We start from the raw sequence: 18,969 nt of genomic DNA, 5'->3' as shown, positions 1-18,969 counted from the left end.
CTGGTGGTCAGCAAATTGAAGAGAAACTTCAGCTGAGAATCACTGCCATAGATTGTTGATTCAGGGAATATACAATTCTTTAGTGTTAACTAATAGTATTAACTATCTTTTGTATAGGGATAGATTTCTAGTGAGTGTTTCATTTCTTTTAAATTTTGTGTTTTTGTAGACGCCAAGTCTTGAACACCAAAAAATGACTTAAAAAAAAAAGCAAAACTGAAAATATATAATGGAAGATAATTCCAAGAGGCCTGGATTATTCCATAGTTGTTTGGAGTGATTGAACACAATAGGAAAGCGTTATGTAGTGAAAGTGTTGTGTGTCACACATCAAGTGTCAGATGGCACTTTGACACCAACCACAAAAGTGTTGCCAAACTTGGTGAAACTGAAAGGAGTTTCTTTAAGAGAAACTGAGGAATCATCATTCCCAGTATCTTAGTTTTTGGAACTATCTTTCTAAAAGAAATCATCTGACAGCTTCCACCTTTCAAATTTTACTGTGCATAGCGAAACATGGTAAACCCTTGTGTGAAAGGGATTTTATCAAAATGACCATGTTATCTGGGAGTAAGTCCATGTTTCATGACTTCCCAAACAAGGATAAAATTATGCAATCCATCTTTGAGATGCCACTTACAGAAATACTGTTGAAGACTAAGTCCTGTGCATGGCAAGTGATGTTAGTCAGCAGCTCACTTCTGACTTACAAAAGGAAGCCTATTACTCCATGTGGTTGGATGAAAGCACAGATAAAAATAATCATGCAAGACAAGAAGTAATTTTGTGTTATGCTGCTGGTGACATCATGAGAGAAGAGCTGGTGGAACTGGTGTCCTTGCCTGGAAGAACACGGGATAGATATCTACAGTACTGTGATGGAGGCTTTTTTTTGTCAAAATACATAAGACTAAAAAAAGTGGTTTCAATTACTAGTGATGGAGCACCCTGCATGGTGGGAGCAGCATCTGGTTTTATACAGTTATTTGTTAAAGAAGCAAAATAGGCAATCATTGTATTATACGTTAAGAAGCTTTTCGTGTCAAGGAATGCAGCAAAAAATTAAATGATATCCTTAAAGATGTCACAAAAATGATTAATCATATCATGTCTCATGCTCTTAATATTTGACAATTTTCAAGCATTTCTTGATGAGGTTCAGGCAGAATATAATGCTTTACTTATGCAAAATAATGCCCAGAGCCTGAGCAGAGAATGAATACTGGAGAGATTTGTACCCTGCTTGGATGAAATTTGGCTGTTTATGAATGTAAAACGGAAGGAATATACACAGCTCACTGATATGGCCTGGCTTAACAACTTCATGTTTTTTACAGATTTTACGCTATACTTCAGTGTACTGAAAAAAAAAAACAACTACCAGGTGTAGGGAAAACAGCAGAAAGGATATTTTGTGATAGTACATTTGAAAGAGAACTGCAGGTATTTTTTAAAGAGATTTTGAATGTGGGCAGCTGAAATACTTTTCAAATCTAAAAATGCATTTAGAAAATTCTACTTGCGCATACAATCTTACAAACTATCAGGAAATCTACAAGGAAATTTCTAGCATTGTAGCAACTACAAAGGAGAATTTTACTAACATATTTTTACAGTTCCATGAGATGTAGACAATCCTGTTTTCTTCTCAATATAAAGCCAAATTTGAAGAACTTGATCTTACCTGCTTGTACCGGTTAAATTTTGGAAATCTAGAATTGGAACTTTGGGAATTTTGAGAAAACTCTATCTGCAAAAATCAATTCTGTGAGCTGTGTGCAACATTTGAAAAGATAAAGAAGATAAAGTTTGAAGGGATGACAAAGAACAGCACAGTTGGTAGTTCTGAAAATGAAATCCTGAAAATATGGAATTCTCTTTCAAATAATTTTAAGTCAATGAAAGCACATAGGATTGCACTTCTTACTTTGGATCATCTTATCCTTGTGACTAGCTGTTTTCAGCTTTGAATTATACAAAAGCTGATACAAGAAACAGACTAACCATGACCTGAGTGCTATATGTGTTACTCTCAAACTAAGGAAATATGAACCAAGGTTTGACACTTTATCAGCATGCATACAACAGCAAAGATCAGGTCGATGGTGCAAAAGCATGTCAAATGCAAACATTTACCTTTCAATAAAAAGCTGTTTGTATCACTGAAAGCTGTCATTGTGTTTTTCTTTTAAGGCAAAAGATGTTAATGTATCATTTTTGCTAAACCGAAATCTCAGTATTCAAGTTTAATTGCAGTGTTGGCACTTTGTGATACATAAGTGGGTTTAGGGTTGCAGTTAGGGCACTCAGTCTCTAAAAGGTTCACCAAAACTCTTCTAGGATTTGTAGATCTGTATCTTTCCTCAAATTTGGGAAATTTTCACCTATTATTAATTTAAATGATCTGTCAACTCCCTTTACTGTCTCTTATTTTTCTGGGGCTCTTACATATATCAACTGACCTGCTTGATGGTTTGACCTGCTTGATAGGTTTTTCTCACTTTATTCATTTTACTCCACACTATAATTTCAAATGACCTCTTTTCAAGACTGTAGTCTTTCTTCTGCTTGTTAAAGTGTGCTATTGAATCCATCTAGTGAAATTTTTGATTCAATTACTACATTTTTTAGTTCTGAATTAAAATCCTGTTATAATTCATATCTCTTTTTTTGGTGTTCTCATTTTGATTATATAATGCTTCCCTGATTTCCTTTAGTTCTTTGTCTGAATTCTCCTTCAAAAATACCTGTCTAGTAAATCCAGTGCATATATTTCTTAAAAGACAGTTTCTGGAGACTTGTATTGCTGATTTTAATGGGCCATGTATTTCTGTCTGTACGTCTTCTGATTTTTTGTTGAAAATTGACCATTACAAAAACAGCCATCTGTCTCACTTTTTATAGATTGGTATGAAAGATTTATGCTAATTAGCAGGGCATTTGCTGAGGTTACAACACTGTAAATAAATTCTGCTCTGCTCCTTTGGCCCATGGGAGGGAAGCAAGAACTGGGCTTCCTCCTGAACAGGCTATGACCTCAGGAGAATATAAAGCAAGGGAAAGGCTGGGCATTTAGCTCAGTGGTTCCACCGCCTGCCTCACAAATGCAAGGACCTGAGTTCGATCCCTGGTACCAAAAAGTAAATAAATAAATAGATAGATAGATAGATAGATAGATAGATAGATAGATAGATAGATATAAAGCAAGGGAAAGTAAAAGTGCCATGGAGTTGCCTACTGTATTGAATATTGTTTTCTCTTGCATTGGTCGTTCACTCAGTTGCTGTTGGTCTTTGACTAGTTTCATAGTTTCTAGAGAATCATTTAGTCTCTATATTTTGATTTTTGTTTCTCTTTTTATTGTTTATGTTAATGTTTCTATGGGGAAAGAGGCATTGAGGATTTCTGGTTTGCTGATGTCATCCTGATCTAATATATTTCTAAATCAATTCTGAGTTTTTTCATCTGTTTTAAGCTTATTATATGGCAAAATACGCTAGGATAGGAGAGGAGAGGTTTTGTTTGTAACAATTTATGAAACATTTCCAGAATTTCAAACAGCATAGCCCTTCCTTCTAGGAACTTACATACTGCATAAATCCAGTCTTTGAATAATTTCACAGGCTTCAATCTTTGGGTTAGGGTCAAAATTTCTGAGTCAACAAGGAAAAAACCTTCATATAAATATAGAGAATATTCACAGACTAGATATAAATACTTTTTAATGTCCTTTCAGATATTTTGTATTTTTGTCGCCAAATGTATTTTTCAGAATATCAGGATTCTCCAATATTTATAATACCACAATTAATAATAGCTAAATGCTGGAAGCAGTCAGTATACCCATCAATGATGAATGGATAAAGAAAATGTTATCTATACATAATAGAATACTACTCAACTATAAAGAACGATAAATTTGGGACACTTTTAGGAAAATGGATGCACCTGGAAAATCCAGTGTTGAATGAAATAAATATGAAAAACAAGTTTAAATAGTGCATGGTATTTCTCATTTTAGTAAGGCAAAATACAAATAAAGAGCATGATAAAGGATGGATAGAAGGAAACAAGGGGATAAATCTCTTGCAAATGGGAAGGAGTCCAGGAGACTATAGAGAGGGAAGAAGGGGTGGGGAAGTAAATAGAATAATAATAATAATAATCAATATAAAGATTATGTTTCATAAACATGAGTTAAGAATAATAACAATAAGAGGTAAAATAGGAAATGGGAATTTAGTGACAGAGGGAGGAGGGAGGTGGAAAAGGGAAGGAGATTTAAAGAAGAAAAACTGTATTATGTACGTGTACTCTTCAAGATGACTGTAAACTTCATGTACTGAAAACATGTACTAGTATAATAAAAACCAAAAGTCCGATAAATAAATATAAAAATAATAGTTACTTTACCTGAAACAATAGACTTCATCCTTCATAAATCTCTTATTCTCTTAGCTTCACAGTTGAAGAACAGAAAGACTATAACATATTCTTTATTATATTTGAGGTCTTCTAGGCAGAACAAATAAAATATTTGCATTTAAAACTTCTACATTTTGAGATATAGAAATTATCGATAGAGAGAAATTTATTTTCTTCTTTCTTACCTGGAAGCATGCCACATTCCCTGGTTACACTGGCAAAAAATACCCATTTTATCAAAGTTTCAGACTCCCTCTGTCTCTCAACTTTTGCATTTCTGTCCACAGCACTGTAACTCTTATAACTGACAAAAGTTTCTCTACAAGTCACTGGTGTGTATCTTTCCCTGTATTCAATCTGCTCTAAGTCCTTTTGATTTTTCTTTTAATGTTTTCTCACTTTCATCTCCTCATTGCTAAATTCATGCCTTCATTATAGCCAAATCCCACATCTTTTGATCCCTGAGTTTTTAAAAGAGCCCCTTATTTCTACTTACCATAAATTTACCTATTTCTATTTGTCAAACCACTTGCATTTTTCTCTCCTAAACATTGCTCATACTATATTAATTCCCAACTTAAAAATTGCCAGTGACCATCTGTAATCACATTTATTTTAGTTACTTTTTCTGTGCTGGAACAAAATACCTGACATCCACAAGTTAAAGGAGGAAAGATTTATTTAAGCTCACAGTTTGTAGAGGTTTCAGCACACAGTTGGCTGGCTCCAAGGCAGGGCAGCGTGGCCGAGGGGCATGGCAGAAGAGAAACAGTCCATGGCAGGATAGACAAGAAGGCAGAGAGCAGCAAGCCTTTTGGATTTTTATCCTATCCAGGCTACAACCCTATTGGATGGTACCACTCAACCCAGGTGGGCTTTCTCATTATCCACACACAGAACTATGCTAAACAATCAGTGGATGAATACAGTACTACACATCCTTACTGCCAGTATCACACACCCCTGATCCAGCCACCTCCTAAAAGCCCCAGCTATGAGCACATGAGGTTTTGAGATATCTAGATACAAGCGATAACAACAAAGTATCATCCTGCCATCTGCAGCCCTCTTTAATATGGCTCTATCTATTCACCAATTTAATTTGCTAGGGGTGAGACAGTATCCTCTCTATAACACAGACATGGAAAGAAGGCAATTAGCTGCTGGACACAGTCCATCTCTTGAGTCTCAGACAGATATAGTGATTAAATCTGAATTGCATTTATCATGGATTGGATGACCTAGTGCAACTTACCCTAAGCAATATTGTCCTTTTGTCAGATAGAAATAATAATATCTACCTGAAAGACCTGCTGAGAATATAAAATATTTACTTCATTTCCTGAATATATCTATAGCACATGCTATCTAATACACCTTCAGTAAATGAGTTCTCTCTCTCCTTCATGCTTTCACTAATATTAGTCTCCTTCCTGGAAATGAACGTCCATCTTTCTGCTCCTTGTTCTATTTTTTGAGTCCCTTAGAAATAATGTAGCAAGCTTTCCTGACAATCCTAAACCACATTTAATCTTCCCCTTGACTCTAGGCTTGTCTTAGGAACTTTCTCACCACTGGAACACAATACCTGACACCTACAAATTAAAGAAGGAAAGATTTCTTTTAGCTCACAGTTTCTAGAGGGTTAAGTCCATGGTTGACTGGGTCTAAGGCAGGGCAGCATGACAGAGGGTCATGACAGGCAGAAAGCAGCAAACCTTCCTTCTTCTTTCCCTTTTTATTCCATTCAGGCTGCAAGCCTATTGATTTGTGCTACCCACATCCAGAGTGAGTCTTCCCTCTTCAGTAAGTCCATCATCCACATCCAGAACTGTACTAATCAGTGAACTAATCCAGTATGACAGACCCACAATCCAGTCACTCCCCCAAACCCCATCTATAAGTACATAAGGCTTTGGGGGGACATCTAGATGTAAGTCATAACATTTTACCCCTGGCTCCCAAAAGAATCATGTGCATCCCTTTATGCAAAATACCTTTAGTCCTTCTTTAAGAGTTGCCAAAATGCTAATAGTTTCAGCACTGCTGAAAAGTCCAAGTCCAAATTCTCCTCTGAGATTTAAGGAAATTTCTTAGATGTAAGGCCCTATAAAATGAAAAAAAGTTACATTTCCAACATACAATGGTATAAGATAAACATTCTTATTCAAAAACATGCAGATGGCGAGATAGAAAGAAATGGTATCAAAGCAAGACCAAAATCCAGCAGTGTAAGCACTAAGTCAGGTAGTTCCATGGCAGCATCCAGGCAATCCGTGGTAAGATAGGAACTCCAAAAGGGTTAATTGGGCTCACCCCTACGGCACTGCCAGTGGTCCTCATGGTCTCTCTCTTGGGCCAGCTTTGTTCACTCCTCATGACTTTCCTCTGATGATCCTTCTTCTTGGCTTCTCCAACTTTCTGGAGTCTCTCCTGAACTTTCAACTTCACTCTCACAGCTCTACACACTGCCCTCTCAGAGGCATTCCCAGGCCTTCTTCTGAAATCTAGGTGGAAATCTTCCTGATCCTACATCTCTTGCATTCTACATGCATCTAAAACTAGTAGCACATGAATGGCAGCAAGGTCTGCCTCCATCTGGAGCAGTAGCCAGGCTTCCTTCTCTCTTGGCTGTAGAAGTCTGGCACCTAGATTGCTAAGTACTATGATCCCAATCCTGAGAAACAAATTCCCTAGGCTACTACCATTCTCGGGACCTTGCACTTACGAGGCAGGAGGCGGAATCACTGTGCTAAATCCACAGCCCCAGGCCATTGTTTCTATTGACCCCTTTCAAAGACACCATTGGCATCAGTGCTAATCTTTCCAGCAACTAAGTACTCCTCTACTCCATCTTTGCAGGTGGCAACTTTATCAGAGCTGACTTTCTGGCCAAACTCAAAACTCTTAAGATCATTCTCCTGGGTAGTTGGTTCTTGATTCTCAAGGTACAGCTGGCTTAAAGCCCCCAATAGTAGCCATGCCACCACCTCAACATTAGACTGCCTTAAAATGTCTTCCACTGGATTAATCAGTCTGCTGCCCTTACCCTCAGTCTCCAGAAATATCTCTGGACATGAGCAAAATGCAGACAAATTGCCAAATCATGACACACATGGCCTGGAATCCAATTGCCAGTGCAGTTGTTGTTCCCAACTGAAACCTACTTAGCCCAGCTGCATTTCTATGAGCATTCTGAGCTCTGACCAGAATCTCTCATCAAACTCAGCTCACAGCATTTAATGGCTGCTTCTCCAGCTGGCATCTCTAAAACTTTCCAAACTCCTCTGGTAACCCAGTTCTAAAGGCTTCTGAACCACATAGTCAGGCAATGTCACAGCAATGACCTCACTCTCAGTACCAAAATATCTCTTTGTTGCTTTCCTTTCTCTGGGACACAATATCCAACACCTACAATTTAAACAAAGAAAGGTTTGTTTTGGCTTACAATTTGTAGAGGTTTCAGTCCATAGCTGGCTGCCTCCAAGGCAGAGCAACATGGCAAAGGGGCAAAAAAGGCAAGAAGAAGCAAGCCTCCCTTATTTTTTCCCTTTTTATTCCATGAAGGCTCCAGGCCTATTGGTTGATGCTACCCACGCCAAGGGCGGGCCTTCTCTTTCAGTATATCCATCATCCACCTCTAGAACTATGCTAAAGCAATGGACTAATCCAGTATCACACACCCACAGTCCAGTCATTCACAGAAGTTCCACTATGAGTACCTGAGGCTTTGGGGGAACATCTACATATCAGCCATACAGAGGCTCTATCTTAAAACTTAGTACTTAGTTAAAGAATGCTTTGAATTTTTGCTATCATTTTATATTTTTTTCCTCTTAAATTCTTTTATTAGTACATTTTAGGTATACAGTACATTTGCATTCATCATTGGGAACTTGTACCTTTACAAGATGTAAATTGGTTCTTATTTTTTATCATTTTATATTTTAGAGAACACAAGTAGGACATAAGCTGTTAGACATCATATCTTATATGGTGATATCTTGGTTGTGGAATGGCTCCAAGATCGAACTTTCCACTACCCGAACAGCAAAGTTAAAAAAAAGAAAAAGAATCTACTCAATATTTGTAACTTTGCTTGATAGTTGAACCAAAACTCCAACTAGAAAGAAACCTGTTCAAGCTAAGAGTGAATCACATTTCGCATCGCATCGCATCTCGTCCCGGACACAGAGGGTGATGCTTCAGTCTAAGGGCTGCTCTCACCCAGACAGTATATAAAGCTTGTGTTAACGTATTCAAACATTTGTTGTGCTTTTTTTGCACTTTACTTGTGTAAAATATTATAACCATGGCTCCAAAGAAAGTTAGTGATACCAGCAGTAAAACTGAGGAGAATTGTGAGAGCCGTGATAGAGTGAAAGAAAGAAATCATTGCTAATTTTGTTAAAGTCCTGGGAGATGAATTTATTAGTGTCGTTTTGGGGCCTCAGACAAAATTATTTGGTTTTCCATTATTTCTTATGGGGGAAATATGTTCAGTTCTTGAACTTTTTGGTGTTTGAACAGGAATTTGGATCAAATTGTGTTCGACAACCAAGTTATTGTAATTTTTATATATATCACACAATAACTGGCGTGGTTGAGGCACATGAAATACATGCAAGCCAAACATTGAATTAATTTTCTGACTTACCTTGAAATATGAAGAACCACGTATTATAGAATGAGGATGTATTTTCTAAAGGGAGGGATAGAAAGCATTGATATAAAAAAGGCAACATAGCAGATATATAGAATTGGATAGTGCTTTGGAAAGAACTATGCAAATATTCTATTTTTCTTTGCAGAAGCATTTCATCTGACAACCAGGAGGCATTCAAATTAAAGTTCTTTAGAACATTTAGCTCATAATCTCTCCCTCAGTTGAAGTATAATTTTTTTTTCTAGTTAAATGGAGCTTAGTGACAATAGCTGAGTAATGCACACTTGGAAAAGGTTCCTAAAGTCTTCGACAAAGCTTACAATTCTTGTAAAGGTCTGGAAAGAAGATATGGGTTCAAGACAGATATTGTTAAAATATTAATATCTCAAATGACTTAAATACTCAAAGTTATAAAATATATAGATACTAAGATGATAAGGAACCAAGTAAGTAGGGAAAAATGTTCAGTTGAATTTAAATGCCTGAAACTATTATAAGTGTAGTTTATCAAAGAAGGAAATGACTTTTATTGGATAGAAACCTTGAGCAATTTTTGAGAGGCAGTGAAGGGTTTTTCAACTTTTTTGATCTTAAACAGTAACCTATTTCTCATGTTAATGTGTATTTAAGACTTACTGGAAATACTCATAATATGAGCTGAAGACTGATGTCTGGCAGCAAGCATATTTCTGAAATTGGGTCAGTTTTTATTACATATTTTCTGAAATATGCTTTCATTGATATTTACAAAACAAATTGCCAGTTCACATAAAGGTTGTTTTAATAAAAGCCAATGAAAACAGCTGAGTTGCTACAAAGAATGTTAAGGGGGAAATGGACTTTTCATAACCTCACATTATAAATTTTTTGAACAAAAAATGTATTATTTGAATGAGTTTGGAACTGAAGGGAATTAGTATGTCAAAATATCCACCTCAATGTTATATGTGATCATTTTTATTGCAAGTGAAAAATATTAAATATAAGTAAAATTTAAGTGCTGCCAGTATGAGTTTGGCAAAATCTTAGGAAAATGTTAGTTAAGAAATGATGAATTTTGACAATAGTTCAGCTCTGACCATAGAAACTATCATTGCTTCCTAGCTCCCACAGGATAAAACCCAAGGTATGCTGCCCAACTTTCACAGCTCCACCTAATGCGGCCTCTCTATGCCTATCCATCTTCACCCTCCACTCCAGTGGAGTGTGCCTATCCTCCACTCCGTACAATTGTCTCTGCTATTCCTAGGTAGGTCCCCATATTCCCATGGAATCTCTATCCCAATGACCTCCTGCTTCCTCCTGACTCCTCATCATTACATTTTTCTCCTGTATCTTTCAGAAAGCAGCTAAACCCACACTGTTCTGGTCCTCACTGACTTCCTTTTACTGAACTACTTCGGCAATTTTTTTTTGCCTTCAATTCTAACTTGCCCAATAAGTTCAGTGTCATCTACCATATCTACATTGTCTTATAGCAATGCAAAAGCCTGGAGAGTAGGAAAGTTTAATATTTCATGTTTCCTTCTTCCTGGTTGCAGTACCGCATAGTGATAAGCATGTAGCGGTCCTCAAGAAACATGAAGCAGGTTATATCCTTTGATTACACATTACTGTCTTAACCTGCTGATCTATTTTGTCTTCTGAGCTCCAGAAGCAGTCCCAAATCCTTGGACACAAATTAAATATGACCTCTGAACTTTAGCTATTACATCTACAAAACAGGGTTGGTGGTCATAATTACCCTTGAAAATATTAAGAACATTATTGAGAGAACATAAAGACATTGAGCACATAGTATCTGATACTTCATACATCCAAATCTAAACTCTGGATTTTTCTTTCAGTCCTATTTTTCATCAAACCTTCATCTTCTCCCTGAGTAGTGTTACCATTTAGCAAGAGAATAGCTAGCACTCTGAACCTGGCATGATTTGTCTCTTCTTTGTCATCCATATCCCATAATCATTTCTTCAATAAACCCTGTTGGCTGTACCTCTGAGATGCATTTGATATCTACCCTCTTGGAAACACTTCAACTTCTACACCCTAAACCAAGCCACACTCATGTTTTGCCATAGCTACAATGGTAAGTTAAGAGATTCAGAACTTAGACTCTTAGTCCCATTCTTGCTACCTTGGAGTCTGTCTCCATCCAGCAGCCACAGTGTTTCTTCTAATACATAAGACGGAGTAAAATTCAAGGCCTCTGCCATGACCTAAAAGGCTCTGTGTTCTGATGCACCTTAGATCTCCCATAACTCTCCCTTTCACTCAGCCCACTGAAACCACACTGGCCTTTTTGCTGATCCTCAAATCCATCAGAAAGTATGTTGCTACCTTACAGTCTTTGCCCTGCTGTGCCCTCTGCCTGAAATAACCCTTCCTTGGGTAGTCTATGAGTCACTTCCACCTTTTCTTCAAGATTCTGTTCAAATGCCAACTTCCCTGACAACCATGTTTGAACTAGAGTACACGCTCTATCCATGTCCCCTAAAGATGGCTCCTCACCTCCTCCCTTACAATTAGCTCATTCTGTCTCCTTCCATGTGAATGAAAGCTGTATGAGGCCAGTGATATATGTCCTGTTCACTGAGACACTGCCAAAATCTAAAAGTGTCTGCCTTATAGAGGAACTCAAATAACACTTGCTGAGTGATGAAAAAGTAATTGCTCAGTAAGGAAGACCTCTTAGTAATAGTATTATTACTCTATTTATAAGAATGGTGTGAAAATTAAACCGAAAGTGTGTGGAACACTTTACTCTAATAAAATTTTTACAGTTATCATTATTCATATGTATATTACACATATACTTCAAATTCAACATATTCAAAACTGAATTAGTCTCCCCCACAAACCTCCGCCTCATCCTTTGTGCTGTGTCATTTAACATCTTAATCAATTTCAATCCCATTACCTCCCCTCCCTTTCCTCCTCCTTTGATTTTATATATCTTTTGCTTCTCTTTCATAGTTTACTTTATTAATTTTATACGGGCAACACATTTACATTTCTTTGATGTAAAGCCAAAGAAAGTATGGGTGTTTCTATTCGGGTATTTTATTAAAGCCAAATCCCTAAATCCTTATTTCATTTTCTGAATGCTTAGCGACTCTCATTTCACAGATTACATAAAAAGAATGCACAAGGTTCTCCATGATTGCCACTCAGTATTTGCAGTTACAACTCTACAGAATGCCCAATGGGATCCTAATAGTTTTCTAATGTTCAATGTCTACCTCTACTCAAATGTTTAATTACCCTGGTATTTATTTTATATATGGTACTAAACAGAAAAACTTATCAAGAAAATATTTATATTAGTTTATTTTATTTATATTTTTATCGTGCCATCTAAATATATTGAATATGAGTTACTACCAAAACAAAACATCTGGAGCCGTTTTCAGAAATCATAAAGTAAAACTCTAGACTTTCTGCCTGTCACTACAATGGCATTGCTTTCATGTAGCTTCCTATTGAAATCGTTTTTCTTGGTACTCAGTGATGTTGGTTGAGATATATAGTGGTTGCTGTTCTGTAAAATGCCATCATATCAATGAAAAATATTTTGCTATTTTCAGCATCTTGAATTTTGCATATTGTTTTACTAAAACACTTTTGTGTCAACTGTTTGAAGCTTTATCAATATTGATTAAACTTTCACTGCTCTGATTCATGTTTTCCAAAAGGTTTTCTCATTTCAGCCAATAAATACTTTGCCAAACTCAAGACCGTGTAAATCACATTGCAATGATGCACTCATACAGGTATTACTTCTTGAAATTCAACTAAAGGTTTCATTCTGATAATGTTCAGTATGTTTAATTTCATAATAAATTGTATTAAAAGTTCTGATAACATGTTTAAAAATGTTTTTCACTCACTTTCTAGAAACACTTTACTAAAGTTATTCTAAATATTTTAATGCATACAACTCATTCATGATATTTGAAATTTTCTCTTACTTATTGCCAAATTTTTCACTGGAAACATAAGCTTTAGCAAAACATGGTAGCCACTCTGGTTTTTTTAAAAAATATTTTTCCTGTTCACCTTTTAAAACAAACTTTGAGGTCTATGTCCATTCAAAAATTACCAGTTATCAATAATCAATAATCATAGCAACATTTATCAATGATCATCAGTATATGTGCCCAGTGTCTAGTGTCTACTTATTTCACTTTGCACTCGTTTGATAAAATGTATGTGTGCCAAATGACTCTATATACCCCCTCCTCTTCTCTCCTTGTGTCCCTCTATATGGCCCCCTAGGTTGTCTTTCTAAAATACCCATACGACCATGTCATTTCCTGACATACTTTCAAGTTTTACTATTCTTTACTTGGCCCCTCACAATTTTTTAGCTTCCTCTCAATCTCACATTATCCTTCCTCTACCCAGACACTGTCTCACTGGACAGCTAGATAACTCAAACTACTAGGACAATTTTGTGCTTTAAGACATTCATGTTATTTTATTTGGCTTAGCCTTCTTTCTCTGACAGCATTTGTTGATATTTTTATCATTCTTAAAGTCACAAATCAAATATGCTTATTACATGAAACTATCCCTGACTTTCCATTTCCCATGATCAACTTGTCATGTTCCCATAGTACTTATAGATGCCCCAGTGATGGTGATTGCCATGTTTATTAGGGTTTTAATGTATTTGTCCTCTCACTTGACTATGAAGTTCTCATGGGCAAGAAGTAAAAAATATGATCTTTGGAACACAGTGCCTGGAATACATTCAGCCAATCATAACTGGAGGAATGACAAAATAAATGCAGTAGATCTTCAAATTATGTGTACTAGTTTTGGTACTCCCTTTAAGTTATGTTTTCTCTACCTTCCATAATTTTTACTGAGGTAAAACAGTAATTATACTAAATATCTAGTCTAATAAATTTTGACATCTGTATATACACCTATAATCTGTCACCCAGGTGAAGATGTGGAACATTTCATACAGATCCTATATAAGATACTGAACCTCATGTTTTCCCAGTCAGTACTTACTCTCCTGAGAGCTAACACTATTCTGACTTCTGGCACCGTCAATTATTTCACCTGTTATTGACTTTATATAAGTAAACTAATACATAATGTAATATTTTTATTTAACATGATGTCTGGGAAACTCAATGGTGTTACACGAATAAATAGTGTGTCCTCTTCTATGGCGCTGTAGTATTCCAGTGTATGAATGTGCCATGATTTTTTAAATGCATGCTCCAGAAGATTGACATCTGTGTCATGCCGACTTTGAGATATTACAAATAATACTGCTGTAAAATGCTCGAACAAATTTTTCTTTGGACATACATACTCATTTCTCTTGGGCATGTACTGAATACTAGAAGTGCTGGGCCACAGTATGTTTAGCTTTAGTAGCTACTACTTCAGAATTTTCCAACAGAGTTCCACCAAATTATTTTGATTAGTAATGTATGAGAATATGAGCCACTTGTCAGTCTTTTAAATTCCATTATTTTTATTGCAATTTTCCCCCTCTCTATCTTAGATTTGTTTTACTTAACTCCCAACTAAACCTTTTCTGCCATGGCAAATTTAATTGCCATTCTGTGACTTGTTCCAGCTGTTCAATCCCTTTTTAGGCTGATGCTTAAAAATAAACACAGCTTTCCAAGTATAAAGACACTCTGGTTTTTATGTTTTCTATTTTATTTTCGCTTTCTTCTAGATACGATCAGCAAGGACCTTTCAACACAACTGCAACATATTGAGCTGATAGTTATGGGGAAGCTAACTTGGTATTTAGAGCCTCTATACCTGGAACTACAGTTGGGATTATGTTTCACTCAGTGTATTCACTTATCATTTGCATATTGAATTCCATCTGAAATACCTGCTTTCCCAAATATCTGCTTTGTGAAATCTTCTTGCCTTGCTTACCTATCTCTTCAGCATAATGTCCTCATTACAACATCTGCTAACAGATAAGGGCCAAGGTGATGGAGAAGGGTGCTGATCTGCGAGTCAGAGCACACCTTTTGCTGTCTGTATCACCTCGATCAAGTCTCCACATCATAGACACTTTTCCATTTTCAAAATGAAATAATTAGACAAAATGGCAACAACAAAACAAGATCTGCCACCATTGAACTCTACAATTTTAAGGTTTTATAGTGTAGGTTATTTTCATATCTCGTAAAAAAGCAATTAATACATCCCACATTAAGGATGAACTGTGAAGTTCCCATTGCTAACACTTCTCCACCCAGAGAAATGCCATTTAGCCTTATCTTTGTCTTTTTGCCAGCTCTATAACTACACAAACATTTCCTATACTTCCAGTGTAACTCAACACTTTGGGTACAGAAACTTGTGAAATGCTTTTGAATATTTAAATAAATTCTGTTCTGTCTTTCCCTTGCCCTCAAACCTTACAATCATTTTTACTTGTTTTTCTTATGCATTTTCTGTTAAACATGATTATAATATGCAGCCTTGAGTGTCACAGATGATATAATTTCTCAAGCTGCATATACTGAATAGAAATGAAAAGAAAACCTTTCCCGTTCTTGGTTAAGCTAGTTAAGGTTAGGAATATTGAGTTCAATCACCCTTGTCTTCACATAAAATATCTAGGATGCTGAGCAAGGAAATGGTCAGCTTCCTTATTTACCCTTATTTACACTTGTTATTGTCACTGTAAAGGCAAACATAAAATGTGCTTATTGTTTAACTTGTTTAACTTATTGTTTAACTTGCCATGCATATCTTATGAATTTGGGACACATGCACAAAAATGTTTGTGGAAAAATGGTCTATTACAGCCATATTCTTAGCCCATCTTATGGAAATAACTGCAGGCGTGTTGTATTCCACTTAGTGATGACACTTTTGCTCAGGAGGGCATAGTCTTTAAAGGAATAGTGATCTGTTTTTCGGACAGTACCTTTTTGCTTAGTCCTTCCTGTGTTCAATAATTAAGAACAAACACAGTTAGAGATCAAATGTTTTGGTCATGTGTAGGAGAAATTTTGTTGGCTTGAAATTTAAACAGGAACTGGGCATCTTGTTTTACTTTTATTTGTACCATCTTTAAAGCAGCTCAGGAACAAATCCTTCATTTGATTTTGAACATTGATTTATAGCTGTGAAAAGCTTTTACATTTAACTTCTTTGGCTTCTGCTTGTGCATTTCCCTCCAAAAGCCAATGCTATCTGACGATGATTATGTCTTTTTGTGTGTGTGATTATGTCTTGTGCCTATGCATTCTATTCCTAATGCTCATTCCAATGTTTACAATCTTCAGTAAATATCACTTGAATGAGTGAATGACTTTCTGCTTAAATATTTTTTCACTAAGGTCCGGGTTGTAAGTACTTAACTGTTTTTCCAAGACCATGTGGTTGGAATCAGGACTAAAAATCAGGTTTTCTGATACTAAATCCAGTGCTCTTTTCATTACACATTGAAAGAGCTATTGTAAGGACTCTATTAAGGAATCAATAGAAGAGGAATAATTACCATGAATTACTGCCCTGATGGATCCAATAAATAGATTCCATGTACTTACGTAATTGAACAAAATTAAGAACCATAACCCATTCTTGAGTTTGACGTTTATCATAATCATTGACTGAGTATTTTGTCACATGGTCCTTAAACAAGGCTTGCATGTAAGAGATGTGTTATATGGGTCTGCAGGGGTGCATGAGGGAAAGAATGAGCAGGAAGCAGTTTCACTCAAAACTGCTCTTGCTAAGGTCACTGGAGATCTTCTAATTACCTCTGACTACATGCACTCTTCCTCTGGCTTCAGCCACACTTTCCCACCAAGCTCTCCTCCATCTCTCCTTATCTGCCTCCTTCCTCCAAAAAGTGGCCACTGAATGGTGCTTCAAAGAAAGTCAGAGCATTTTAGGAAGAAAGACCTCATCAACTGCTTCAGGTGCCCACTCCACCACACCAACTATCCATCTTGTTTGCCCTTCCACTAAGATTGATTGCTCTTGGTCAATACTTCCTCCTCCCCTCACCCCGCCCCGTCTATTTGGGGACTTTCCCATTTTGCTCATTCAGAGAAAGGTCCACCTCTTTCCTTGAACAACTCCTGTGTTCAGAGTAGCTGGAGCATTCAGGATCACCACGCTGCACACAGCTCTGGAATGCAGGGATCCTAACTCTCTTGATGAAAGCAAGGCAGGCCAGTGGATGGGACTCAGCAGCATTTCCATTTGGGGATATGAGCCTTGTTTGCTCACTTCCAGCAACCTATCTCAGCCCTGTGTTTTCTGCATCTGCTACAATTTGTAACATCATGTTACGTCATGAGCTGAACTGGTACTCATTCTTGTATCGAGACAGGAAACAGATTCTCTGACCTTCTTCCTGCCTGAGGCATATTCTTATAATTTTCTGTCACACCCTCAAGGTGCTGTTGAAGAGACCCTGCAGTTCTCCACTAGTGTGATAAATATTTACCTTCCTGGAAGATCTGGCGCTGACCCTGGATCATCTTCATACAACTCTTCTTCTCATTCCATATAATTTAGAGACCAAATTTTTAGATCTAAAAGTCAGGACAAAGTAAGACAAAAAGTTTGTCCTCTTTCTGGGTACAGTTATTAAAGACAGTGTGAGAGCTGTAATTGTGTTGCCAAAATAGTGTTGTTTGTTGGCTATTTGGTTGAATTTTTGGGACAGAGTATGTAAACCAGGACAGACTTGTACTTTGTATGATTAAGAAGTAGCTTTGGGAATTCCATACTCAGTCAAGGTGGGCACAGAAATCAAACTTTATCAATGGCCTCATAAATAAATGATAAGTGAGGACACTTGCACTAACTTCAAGAAAATGAGTTATTTTGGTGCATGACAATAGCTAAAGTGAATTCAAAATAGCTCATAACATTTATCAAGCAACAGCTATGTGACATGGATGGGTCATTAGAAAGAATATTAGTTGGTTATTTTGTTTCCACTGGACGGCTCTTTTGCCAAAGCAGAACAAATTTATGGAATGCCTCACAATGCTAGTGGATAAATGACATTTACATTAGAGGAAGAAAGGTAGGAAAATAACAAAAAATTACTATAAGACATGTGATAAGCTAATATTGAGTCTTAGAAATCTATCATAGTTTTTAATGTGGAAAAGTACTGACTCAATATTGAAGGGACTTGAGGAAAGTAAAAGAAAGACTCGTGACTGAGAAGAAAGTTGATGAAAAGTTGTAGCTTTCAATATATAATGATGAAAAGAGATCTCCTTTCTTTGGGGTGAGTCCCTGACTCCAATTTTACATTTGTGAAGCAATTAGCAGGACTCCTCTTGGCTTTTCTTGGTCTCCTCTGTTAGAAGAATGTCTCTGATATGTCATAGTTGTTTGAAAACCCAAAGAAGCTTGTTTCCTTTTGAGGTTTGCCTTACTTCTTGTTTTGAAGTTCATTTTGGACCTCAGATTTTGCTCCAAGCAATAAAGCTGGTTGAATCACAGTAACATAACGGAGCTGTAATTTTAGCCCCCTGTTGGGGGTGGGGAGAGAGTTAAGGTGTGTAGTGGCTTCTGTGGTTTCTCTGTGGAGTAGAATTCCCTGCAAAGCTTTTCCATGTGGTGTTTTAATAGCTGTCTTAAAACTTTCTGATGCATGGAGCAAAACTGAACTAGACTCGTGCTAGATTGGTGGGATGGGCCAGGGACTCTGAAAAATGAAAGAAAACAACCACATAGTCTAAGCCAGAGGCTAAACTGTCCAATGAAGATCCTAGGGACATATTCAAATTTAAAATTATGGAAGCAATCAGACCTTCTAATTCATTTTTGCAGAACTTTCTATAGGGAATTACAGTATTTCTCCTGCATGTATTAGTATTTTGCTTTGGCATGATGATGTACAA

At 36.7% G+C, this 18,969-nt stretch overlaps 1 protein-coding gene and 1 long non-coding RNA gene across 14 annotated transcripts in view; one reads left to right on the top strand and one right to left on the bottom strand.

The window, feature by feature from the left end:
• The window catches only part of Spag17 (sperm associated antigen 17), a 210,235-nt gene that overhangs the window by 9,143 nt on the left and 182,123 nt on the right, over positions 1 to 18,969 (top strand). The window lies entirely within an intron of this gene.
• Positions 1 to 18,969, bottom strand: part of LOC110350998 (uncharacterized) — a 96,559-nt gene that overhangs the window by 51,106 nt on the left and 26,484 nt on the right. For 3 of the 5 annotated variants that reach the window (XR_015452071.1, XR_002397996.2, XR_015452072.1), the window contains exons 3-5: positions 9,083 to 9,127; positions 6,742 to 7,836; positions 4,414 to 6,532 (exon numbers count right to left, since the gene is read on the bottom strand). This is a non-coding gene — a long non-coding RNA (uncharacterized LOC110350998). Of the gene's footprint in view, positions 1 to 4,413; positions 6,533 to 6,741; positions 7,837 to 9,082; positions 9,128 to 17,552; positions 17,641 to 18,969 lie in introns of all 5 variants that reach the window. The other 2 variants (XR_015452073.1, XR_015452070.1) reach the window with 1 other exon arrangement.

This window comes from Heterocephalus glaber, unplaced genomic scaffold (genome assembly GCF_053883595.1).
Source record: "Heterocephalus glaber isolate CG9 unplaced genomic scaffold, H.glaber_assembly_v1.0 deba00001442, whole genome shotgun sequence".
Classification (NCBI taxonomy): Eukaryota; Metazoa; Chordata; class Mammalia; order Rodentia; family Bathyergidae; genus Heterocephalus; species Heterocephalus glaber.
This window is presented reverse-complemented; position numbering and strand designations above follow the sequence as displayed.